The following is an 11,345-nucleotide window of genomic DNA, read 5'->3' on the forward strand; positions in this document are numbered from 1 at the left end:
TTAGTCTTAAAAATGCACATTTCACTGTCATCCTGAAACTGCTTATGGTATGGTCACACTTATAGCATCATAGCACTCAGCAACAGATGGGAAACTGCCTCCCAGAATGAGGGGTAAAACAGCAGATTTTCTGTATGGAAGAGACATGGGAACAAAATTTGATTTCCCACTCGAGAGAGCTGTCCAGGAGATCCTGATATTGTGAATCTTTCAAAATTACGTGATGGTCTTTCATAGAATCACAGAGTACCTCAAGTTGGAAGGGACCCATAAGGATCATTGAGTCCAACTCCCTGATCCTCGCAGGACTACATAAAATCAAATTGTATGGCTAAGACAGTCGCGCAGATGCTCCTTGAACTCTGACATGCTTGGTGCCATGACCACTTCCCTGGGGACCCTGCTTCAGTGACCAGCAACCCTCTCAGTGAAAAGCCTTTTCCTAATGTCCAAGCTGAACTTCCCCTGATGCAGCTTCATTCCGTTTCCTCGTGTGCTAAATATATACGAATATATACGCCTATTCAGACTATGCTTTGCCAACACACCTACGAGATGCTTCACTTGCTATCTTAAAAAATTAAAGCAAAGATCCCATGGTGTACACTGGAATAAACACATCTTTTTCTTAATGGACTGAGAGATCTGCTGTGATGGAAAACAGGGCATGGCTCCTAGTCATGACCTCTGTTGTATAAGCAATTTGGGAAGCCAGTGGCGTAAAACCAGTAATGTTGGCCTGCACATGGCTCAGCAGACTTCTTAGAAGCATCAAATGGAGGAATTGCCAGCTTTGAGGTGGTTGATGAAATTATATCCATTTTTTCCTTTTTGACCTTTTCAAGTCACAGCGACCACACACTTTTCCAGCTTGGGAAGAACTCTTGCTGAGGGTTCCCTGCTGCCCATCACAAATGCTAATGGTTTATAGCCACAATCCATTCTACTGGCAGTGCTGGGTGCAACCACAGCTGAGCCATGTAACAGATTCACATAAATAGCACAGGTTCCAGCTTTAAGGAGAGGTGAGAATGATGGCAGCGCACTTTGCTTTGAGGTGCTTGAATGGAAGTGGTACAGATCACAATCAAATCAGAGTATAATACTCTTAATGTATCTATTACATTAAGTATAGCAGGTTGTAAGATAGCAAATGGATTCAATTCTGTCCTCCCCCTGCTCCACAAGTAGTGACTGATGCGTTATTTGTCAGTAATGCTAAATTTAATGAATAAAAATATTTTAAGGTGTGGTCCCTAAAGGAATCAGTTTGTAATTCACTATCTGTGTGAATAAATATATAGATGTGTATATATTTACACACATGGAGACCTAATTTTCATTTCAATTTATACTAAGATAGGTCCCACTGGAGCTGTAAAGTGGAGTTGGTTTGGTCCTGCATGCTTACTGGAAAAGATCCATTTCATGTGAGAGCCTAGTCTTTTTGCAGTTCGGTGGGATTTTGCATGTGATTTTAATAGGATTAAAATTTCACCCATGCCATACCATAAAATGGCTTTAATATGAAAAAGAATCAGGCATGTACAGTTATATGTGTATGGACTTGTATTGTCAGACTTACCTTTGGCATAATATTTCAGTTCTACTGATTTTGAATTGCTGTATCTCTAAACTGATTTTTTTCATACTGTTTGGAGTAAATTACAAGGTTCTTATCCATGGCACTGACTTTATTGTTCTGCCAGGATGTCTTCTTTTGTAATAAAAACAATAACTTAGTGTAAGTAGTACTTTTTAGGTTTACTAATCAGACAGACTAATTGTATCTTTAATCTGGGTCAGTCTGCTCTTGCTTATTATAATTTGGCTCCAAGTCTCCCCAAAAGAGGAACATTTGCAAATAATTTAGTGGCAGAATCACTCTCATATAAACACTATAAGAATTGCTGAAAGGCACAACAAAAACTCTCTACAATTTTGAATCCAAGTGTCCAATATTTCCTACAAGGAGTGTACAGCTTTTCTTAAACCTTGGAATGAACTTGAACGCGTCTGTATCTGTGTCTTCAGGTGAACATGTAAAAAGACTGGATAAACAGTTAGGGAATGGGGTCTTTATTTACAAAGCTGAGACTGTCTAGGCAGGGCATTTTTCCTGATTCAATCTACCAACTCAACTTAGAAAGACCACACTAATATTCAATTTTAGCTTTGTTGCCATGCCTATACAATCCCTGCTTAGATTGCTAACCAGGGTGATTATTGCTGACTGAAACTGTTAATGTTTTGGTTGGATGTTTGTCCTCTTGAAAATGGACTGAAAGATTTTTCCCTATAGGCTACTGAATTTTCATTGCATGTTAACTATTTAGGTTATTTTTCAACTCCACCACAACCCAGTAGTGAGAGAAAGTAGCTAGCACATAAGAAAATAATAATCAGATTTGTTAGGGAAACTTTGAAAGTTACTTGATACTTAGAGATTTGGGGGGGGGGGGGATTACATGCTTATAGGGGGACACTGTTTATAACTGGGGATCTGAAACTGGATATACATTATGACCTGTACAAGGCAGCTGCCCTCGGAAAGCAGTAACTTTGTAGTATCAACATAAGAAAGCTTCAAAATAAGTTGCTAAAAATATCTGTTCCTGTCACCTGTTTGGAATTGACATCACACCTGCACAAAGTAATTTCTTTCTTTAGGTTGAAGGATGGTTTTGCCATCCACCTGCATAAAGAAATGCTTCAGAAACACAGGCTAGGCTGTCTGTTATCAAGAAGGCAAAAGATAGTGGGCAAAAAAATATGCCCACAGTTTCACATAAGTCCTCTCAGTGTAAGAGAAGGTGTTGAGAAAATGTGCTTTACCATAAATTATGCCTTCCTGGGGGAAAAGAATATTGAAAGGGGGTTTTTGACAAGTACAATATAAGAGATTAGTTCATTTGAGTAGAGAGAGTGCTTAAAAATGCAGCTGCATGCAGATTTCTTAAGAAACTACAACTGACAATTGAAGAGAAAACCTCAAACAAGATTACAAAAATTAATCAGTTGGCACAGAATGGTTGACATTAATGTGTGTACTTCTTTGTTTTGAAACTAGACTGTGGAGGAGTTTTCTTATACGGAAAATTTCATCTACTTGTACTTGTCTCCTCACATAGTCAAATATTTTGTGAGACAGATCAAAAACCCTTTTTGACAAGCTCATTCCCACGCTTCTCCTTTTTAACCTGTTTTTTGGGTGTTTTTTTTTTTTTTTAATTGGGTTTCTCTTTTCCTGGAGGCTTGTTCAGATAAAGAAAACTTTGCTTGAAATATATATCAGTAGCTATGTATCTCCTGGGCAAACAGTATTTAAATGAAATATGGAAATGGAGTTAAAAAATATTAAGGGGTGGAATAACACAAGTGCCACTAGCCTGTCAAAGAATTTTGGGGGCATGGAAGGAGTGTTGAAGTTGGCTTTGGGAGAGGCAGGCAGGAGGAGATTCTTCGATGAACTAACTCTATCAGTGATTTCTCTCATGCTATGGGTTTCTTTTTTTTATGTTACAAAGTATGTGATATTTGTTGGAGAAACCTTTGGTCATGGTACAAAAAAATGTAATATGACTGAATGTGCTGTAGTTTTCCTCCCACAAGAGAATAAGAAAAAATGTTATGATTGAGCATAAAATTTGAATGGACTGGCTTTCTCAATGAAGCATGATGATTGCACTATCTGTGTCTATAGACCTAAATGACGCATTTTTATGCCTAGAGTAAGAATTTTTCCCTTAGAAAGTAATATTCCTCATCATGTCTTAGTGTCATAAAACAGTTATGCTGTTAAAATGTTCTCCATTCTGACGTAGTTTTTCATTACCCTGGTAATGAACCAGTAATTGAACATGCTTATAAAGTGAGTCCTGAAATAACGTCACAGCCCTGATGTTCTGTGGAAAACCCCTGTGATCACATGTGAGAAGGTAGAGCATTTGAAACCTGGCAGTGGGAATGAAAGTACACTACTTAATTGTTCACAACAAAGTTGATAGCAAATTAGATACCAATTTCAGTAGTGTCCCAAAAGTACAGTCCATGCCAAGCCTTGTTTCAGAAGGGAAGAAGAGATACCAAGTCTCTTTATCAACACAGACAAATTTAGAAATTTTAAGTGTAAATAAAAAAGAGATGCATGCCAAAGGAACATAATTTATACTCCACGGACTGGAGGATTTCTGCACTAATTTGACTTCTTTTTTTTTTTTTTTTTTTCTTCTGCTTTCCTCTTTGTGATGTGTGCATCTCCTCTGGTGATATTAATTGGATATCCAAGACATCACTTACACCTCACATCTCCATGTTCTGTGTCAGAGAATCTGCGGACTCCGAGTGTGTAATAGTGTGAGCACAACGCAGGGCAGGTCAGACAAGCTGTGAGAGGTGGGAGGACATGCGGGCATCATCTCCCACTCTGCTCCTCTGTTCTCTGCCTAGTCATTGCACAGGGTCAACCTACACACCACTTCAGAAGAAAGGAGGGAGGTAAGGAAAACAATCATTTCAATGTTAATAAGGCCAGGAGGGATGTTAAGCTCCTCGAGTAGCTTGCTAACTGCCACAATACTAAGGAATCAAACAATAAATAACGTGATATGGAGGGAGAGCACTTGGTGGAGCCTATAGAATGGCTCATCCAGTATTATCCTAGCTAAGAAGCTGGGAGTTGGAAACAATCACAGACTGTTAGCTTTTTGTCAGAAGGGATGTTTTTATAGTAAAGTTTTCTTAGACTTAATCTTTAATATTAACAATTTTACCACCACATCAGTAAGTCTCCTCTTTCACACGTGCACACTCCTGTGATTTTCCTCTCTACACTTACAGAAAAACTAACAGCTTGTTACAATTCAAATGTGATAATTTTCATGTGCTAATCACTTTCCTTAATGGGGAATGTTTGCTTTCTCTAAAGTTTAGCCATTTCCACACCACGGCCATTTATGCTCTTCAAAGTCTTACATATCAGAGAATATCTGTTCTTTCCTTCTACTGAACTATTCCTCTATAATCTGCATTTAGACAATATTTGAAAATATTTTTCATGTTCCAGTTTTTAATTGCTGTATAAACACTCAGGTTAAATAACCATCAGATATCATCATGTATTTTACAAATACTTTGTTCATATAAGTGTACATATACAGATAATGTAGAGACACTAAACTATACAAAAAGCAGTGCAAGTGGCTAGTGTGCTCTCTGCTCTATCAAGTGTTGTGATAATTGATGATAGTCAAATATAAAGAGTGCAGGGAGTTGCAGGTCTGCATTAATCCATTAATATGCACTGTGTGCAGCACCATCACTCAGGGGTGAATCTCTGTTTATGAAATTTTCTTTGCATGGTTTTTTTTTTCCTATCCACCTTTGCATTTACAGAGTTTCTTTTAATCAGTGTCTCAAGGAAATTATTTTGATGCCTTTACTCTTGCTGATCAGTTTCTTACCTTATAAGTGATACACTTGCAGTTACCAGGTGAGGCATCACTAGGTATGAATACTGGTGCCCACAGATCTACCCACAGGATTACATTCAAAATAACCAGTAATGTAAGTGCAATCAGTCTGATTTCACTGATGAAGAAACTCCAGACAATTGGCTGACTCATTTATCAGAAGAGATGTCTCCCAAAAAATGTTAATTTGTAGAATAACACTGGTTTCTTCTCTCCGGTTTCATTTTCATGTCCCAGCCTCAAGCTTTAGTTCATCTATCATCACTTCTCTTATGCTAACACAAAAAATTATGCACCCCTATTTGCTGAAAACATATTGACAGTGTCATTTTACAGAATACTTTTAATTGATCTGCTTTGTTGCTAATGGTGTTTAAATTAGTTATAAAAGGCTGAGTTTATAAGCTTGTTTTGATATATTCCATAAAGCTGAGTATGATGCTTCATGAATTTATGCCTCAGCACTATGTAAGTCTCCATTTTGTAAAGAGGTAAATATATATGGTATATGTACACACATGTTCATTTGGAAGACTCTTATCACTAAAGTCATGGCCTCATTTTGAAAATAAACACCTGGTTTGTCATGAGTACTTATTAAAAACTGTAGTTATTTGAGCTAGAAAACTATATATATCATAACCAGAGGCTTCTGTAGTTTTTTAACAAAACTCCCATTGATGTCTGGGGAGTTCCACATTTTAAAATGTCATTTTATATCTTATCATGATTATTCATTGTTTAGAAACTCAGAAGGATGAAACCAAGTAGTTCAAAGTGAAGTCAGATAAATATTCATAGAAAACACTTCTAAACATTAAAGAACTTCTTAAAAAAAAATTACCTAGTTTATTTGAGTTTCAAAATATCAAATATGATATAAAATTAAAATCATGATACAGATTTCTATAGTTTGAATTTATGTGTACATTTTGCAAGTGTCTATTGCTAACTGGGCAACAATACTTGGTATTACCTGCATTGAAAAAAATTGGACATTTAAATAATAATCTAACTATTAATATTTTGTGCAGGAAAACCCTGTTAATATCTCACTAATGGTAATATGGTGTAATAAGAGCAGCTGGATCAGTTCCGCATGTGATTAGGATCATGTTTCCACCCAAAGGACTCTCATTCCAGATACTTTATTTTCTCTACTCAAACCACATCTCTATGACCTCTGGAGGGGTCATTTTGTTCTGCCTGTGCTGTACTCTTGAATGTGCTTCTTAACTATATAAATCAATGCAAAGCAACTTCTGAGTAATTCCTAAAGCTATTTTGGCTCTCTGTGATGTCCTGGAATCTCTCTCTCACCCAAAACTTTGGCCGTTGGCTTGTAACATGCTGCAGCCGGGACAATCAGGAGGTTTGGAGACTGTGCTGTGGTATGGGCTTTTCTCCATGGTGGGGAACAGTCCTTGTGGTAAAGTCCTTACCTGCTTTGAACAGCAGCAGGTGAGTTACTCTCTTCCCTTTGCATGATTAAAATTATTTTTATTGTAGCAGAGTACTCTTGAATATTACAAGTTTCTTTTTAGTTGATAAATGTCATGATTCCTAGATACTGGTGAAGTGTGTCCCAGTTAAATTAAATGTATTGCTAAACTATTGCAGTTTTGGATACTTTTTGCAATGTATTTCCTCACCCCCAAAAATCTAGAAAGCCTATATGAACTTTTTGAAAGGTATCCTATGGAAGATCTTATTCAAAAGGATCAGTTTCCTTTCTTCCGTTCAGGCCATCACTGAGCGTACTGAAAATGTTGTAAAGCTTGCCACTGGTAAGAGTCCATGATGTTTAAAGGAAGGTACACATTTGATTGCAATTCTTTTCCTGGGAACGTCATCTTAGAACAAAGAGAAAAAACGCTGGTGCACTCATTTTCAGACTTGCCCCAAATACCTCCTTTTGAATTAGGTGTTAAATTCTTTGCCTATTATTTGACAAACGTGTCCGTTATAAATACAGCATTTGCTATAACTACACAAGGAAGACTCTAGCTGAGGAGTTCATGAGCTTGGCTTTAGAATGAACAAATTTGAAATTAAAAGCTAACTAAAATCTTTCCATTACAGGTATGCTTTGAATTCATTCTGTAATTCCTTTGAGGCTAGTCATGAGTGAACATAAAGTTCAGACAGAAGAAACACTCCTCTTCACTGATCCAATTTCAAATTTTCTTCCTAACTGGTCTTTTATTCACAAGCGTGCATATTAAAGGAGAGTATAATGTAGATGGGAACTGCTGAAGTGAGCTACACATCATAGTGATGAGGTATGCCTTTTCCTCTGGAGCCTTTTTTCTGCTAAGGGGCAAAATAATCTGGTGATTATACAATAATGTCATCTTTATCATAGGATTGTTTTTGCCTCTTGTGATCCTCTTCATCTTTTTTTTTTCCCCTTCCACTTTTTACCTATGCATACAGTACTTTGGACCTGTGTTTTTTATCCCAGAGCATTATTATCATTTGCTTTTAAGATAAGAAAATCTGGGTTTCTTTAAAGAGAAGTTTATGGTGATAGTATCTCAGGATGGCATAAATCTGCCAGTTGTATCAGCTCCTCTTACAATAGTACAGTGTGTACAAAGCAAATACAGAAGTTGTACATTTTTCATCAAAGCCTGTAGTAAAAATATTCTTAGGATCTTTAATTTCTGTAGCTCTCCTGCCTAACATCTCCTCCAGAGGTTTGATTATTGCACTGTGATAGACTCCTTAGAAAAACCCAAGACAGGTAAGATAGATCTAATTTCTAACCCTGACATCTCCGCCACCCATTCATTACTCTTTTTCAGAGTTCTTGCTATGCCCTGTGAAAGCAAATGTGTCAGTTACATCTGCAATTTCTATCAGAGGGGGGAAAACTGTTGTCTATTAACATCAGAGCTGTTAAAACGTGGAGCAAATTGTGTACAGTTTGGAATCTCCTCACTTCAGGTGAATAATCAGTCCGGTGGAAGAGGATCGTTCTACCTGTGTGTCAGTGGGTGCAGGCAAGTGATATCTGTTCCGCTGCTGTTGCTTGCTTTAAACACATATGTCATAACTGTTGTGTGCAAAGGCACCCTTCGCCTCCTTGGCCAGCTTAGGGAATGTTTGATGCCAAGCAGCGTTTGTTTTATAATAGAAAAACTGTGTGTCCCTGTGGTTTTGCACTACTCCTAATCTCCACAGTGACTCTCAGTGGGTAACTTAGACATGTACAGGAACGTCTCAAAACACGTTTTGAAGAAAGAAGCAAGTGAGAGCGCGAGAGAGAGAGCAACGAGAAAGAGAGAGCAACTCATCTAAAGTTACACCATCATCTTTAACAGCTGTGCGCATATTAAAGGAAGTAATGGGGGAGTGGAGGTACTGCATATTTCAAAGCTGAACTGTTGCAGTAACAATAAGAAAGGGGGGATGTTGTGCAGAGTTAGCCAAGTGTTTGAAGTACATTACCGTAAGCCAAACCAATGAAGTGGACAAGATTTCTAGCATGCTGCAGTGGTGCCTCTGCGTACTTAATAACAGATGTTTGGTCTCTCTAGGCAGATAATTGTCCTGCTGTAAGGTTGGCTTGACCTGTGTGAGCAATACTGTGTACAGCACTGAAGCAGTAACAAATGATCATAGCTTTTCTCTTTTTACTGGTAGAATGCTTAGCCACGCTTCCTTTTAAGCACATAATTACTCCAAAGCAACTGGAGCCCATACATCCTCCTTGCCTAATGGCTCTGAAGCCATTTTGCTATAATTTATGGGGACAGGGTTCAAAGTTTTAATAATATTTGGATAATATCATTGCCAAAATGTCTTTGAGCTGTGATGAATAGAATGAGAGTGGGCACATTTCGATTCTGTGCATGACAGCGCGAGTGTTAACAGCACCATACTTTGTTCAACCTTTATGGAAACATTCACGAGCCAATTTGCTCATGAATTATAGATATGAGCATGAAGAATTATAAACAGCAGTGGAAAACATACAGGGTTGCTTGTTCATAAGACACTGTCCTGTTAGTGGCTCTTCTTTACGCAGATAAATGAATTACAGGGAATACAAAAATGGTTTAAATAAACCCTTAGCAGATAATGTATTAGCACATCAACATAAAATACGCACGTACTGTGGCATGCTTTTGGATATTTATGTTTATACTCTCTGCTCAAGTGGCTCACTGATTTTTTGGCTTCCTATCTTTCACCTAATAATTTCAGCATCCTAACTGCACCTTTGGGTATGTTTATCTGACAATCCAAGCTGTTCTTTGCTTTATGTTGCTTGCTGAAATTGGCTTACCAATTTGCTCTGCAAGTTGCTTCAGTGTATGATAGGTTAATGATGTTAATCAAAGCTAAACAAGAGTAGAAATGATCCTCTCATTGAAGACATAGACCAGCCTAGGCCAGGAAGTGCTAGCATTGGTGGAGCAAACAAGCCTACTGGGTAGGTGGTATGAGACCACAAAAATAACGTCAAAATAATGCATCACTAAAGCTAATGTACACCCAGAGCTTCATCCAAAGCCTATTGAAACCTCCAGGAGTCTCTACTGATTTCAGTAAGATTTAGACCAGGCACATAAGATTTGGTATCATTCTGTAGATAATTCTTTGGTGAGAGGTTAAGGATTCATTAAGCACAGAGCACAAGTATTTTTCATTACACAAATGATCTAGAAATGCTGGCTTTCTCCATGCGTGACAGCTGCTCTCAACGATAAACAGAAAGAAATACAAATATGAACAAAAATGATTTAAAATGTTCCCAACAGCGATGGTAGCTAGAAACAGTTTAATACGTTCTGTTTAATTCCATTCAACAATATTCAAGTGATGCTTCCTTTAATGAAAGGGGCGTTTGATTACAGAAATAATCAGCTGATGGAGTCCCAATTCACTCTGGCCACTAAGTGTGCAAGTAGATAGCTAGATGTGACATATGTGAGGTTTGGCAATTATTTCTGGAAACCTATTAGGATGACCTTAATTACAGTGGTCTGATTTTGTATTTGATAGCCTGCCTTGAAAATGTTTATGTTTATTATGAAAATTTAGTGTTCATTTCTTGAAGTTTCTTTTAAATATAAGCCTTAACTGGTTTGTTGTGTAAACGGGGGGTGGGTGTCCTCAGTGGGTTGAACAGTGTTTACCAACTAAAATTATTTCCTCTGATTCTGCTGAGGCCTAAAGACACCATGAACTTCCATGGCTGTTAAAAAAAATAATCAGCAAAAAGAAAATAGACTAATATATGTGTGATTCAGTTACTCTTCCAGTCTTCAAACAGTATCATATAATCATATAAAAATTTGATTGGTAACTCCCGTGCTAATCTTAAAGTAATACATGGCGTATTTAATTCTGTAATAATTGTTGACTAAGTCTTTAAAAATGGCATATTTCTATATTGGGTTATCACTAGAAGATGAAATATATACTTTATTCTTCCTCCTAATTCTTTTCCTCCTTCAACTACAAGGAGTCTGGAAACCTTCAGCTTCTGAAGTAAAAAAAACATCATCTCTGTATTTTTCTTAATTGATTTCTGGAAGAGCTATGATCTCTAAGAATGAATTGAGAGACAAAAGTGATAAAGGCAGAAGTACTTTTACATTTTTAATAATTCCAACGAGGGGCTGAATATTCAACAACTGATAGGCCAAATAACAAGTTGTTAACTTCAAAATGCACAGTCACAGAGTACATATGTGTCACTTTGAGCAAAGATTGAAAAGACGTTAGAATTAGAGATTTAACAGCCAGTTTTTATTAAATCAAAACAATCAGTGTCGTTGCATTTGCAACAGAATTAGGTTTAAAAAAATCCAGACTTGGAATACTTTGCCAGACCTCACAGTTCAAGCCTATTCAAGGATA

General features: G+C 37.3%; 1 long non-coding RNA gene across 1 annotated transcript in view; it reads left to right on the plus strand.

The window, feature by feature from the left end:
- The window catches only part of LOC114017378 (uncharacterized), a 30,827-nt gene extending 25,831 nt beyond the window's left edge, over nucleotides 1-4,996 (plus strand). Inside the window, exon 4 of the long non-coding RNA XR_003562406.2 lies at nucleotides 4,289-4,996. This is a non-coding gene — a long non-coding RNA (uncharacterized LOC114017378). The remainder of the gene's footprint in view (nucleotides 1-4,288) is intronic.
- Nucleotides 4,997-11,345: the final 6,349 nt, after the last annotated feature.

This window comes from Falco cherrug, chromosome 14, assembly GCF_023634085.1.
Source record: "Falco cherrug isolate bFalChe1 chromosome 14, bFalChe1.pri, whole genome shotgun sequence".
Taxonomy (NCBI): Eukaryota; Metazoa; Chordata; class Aves; order Falconiformes; family Falconidae; genus Falco; species Falco cherrug.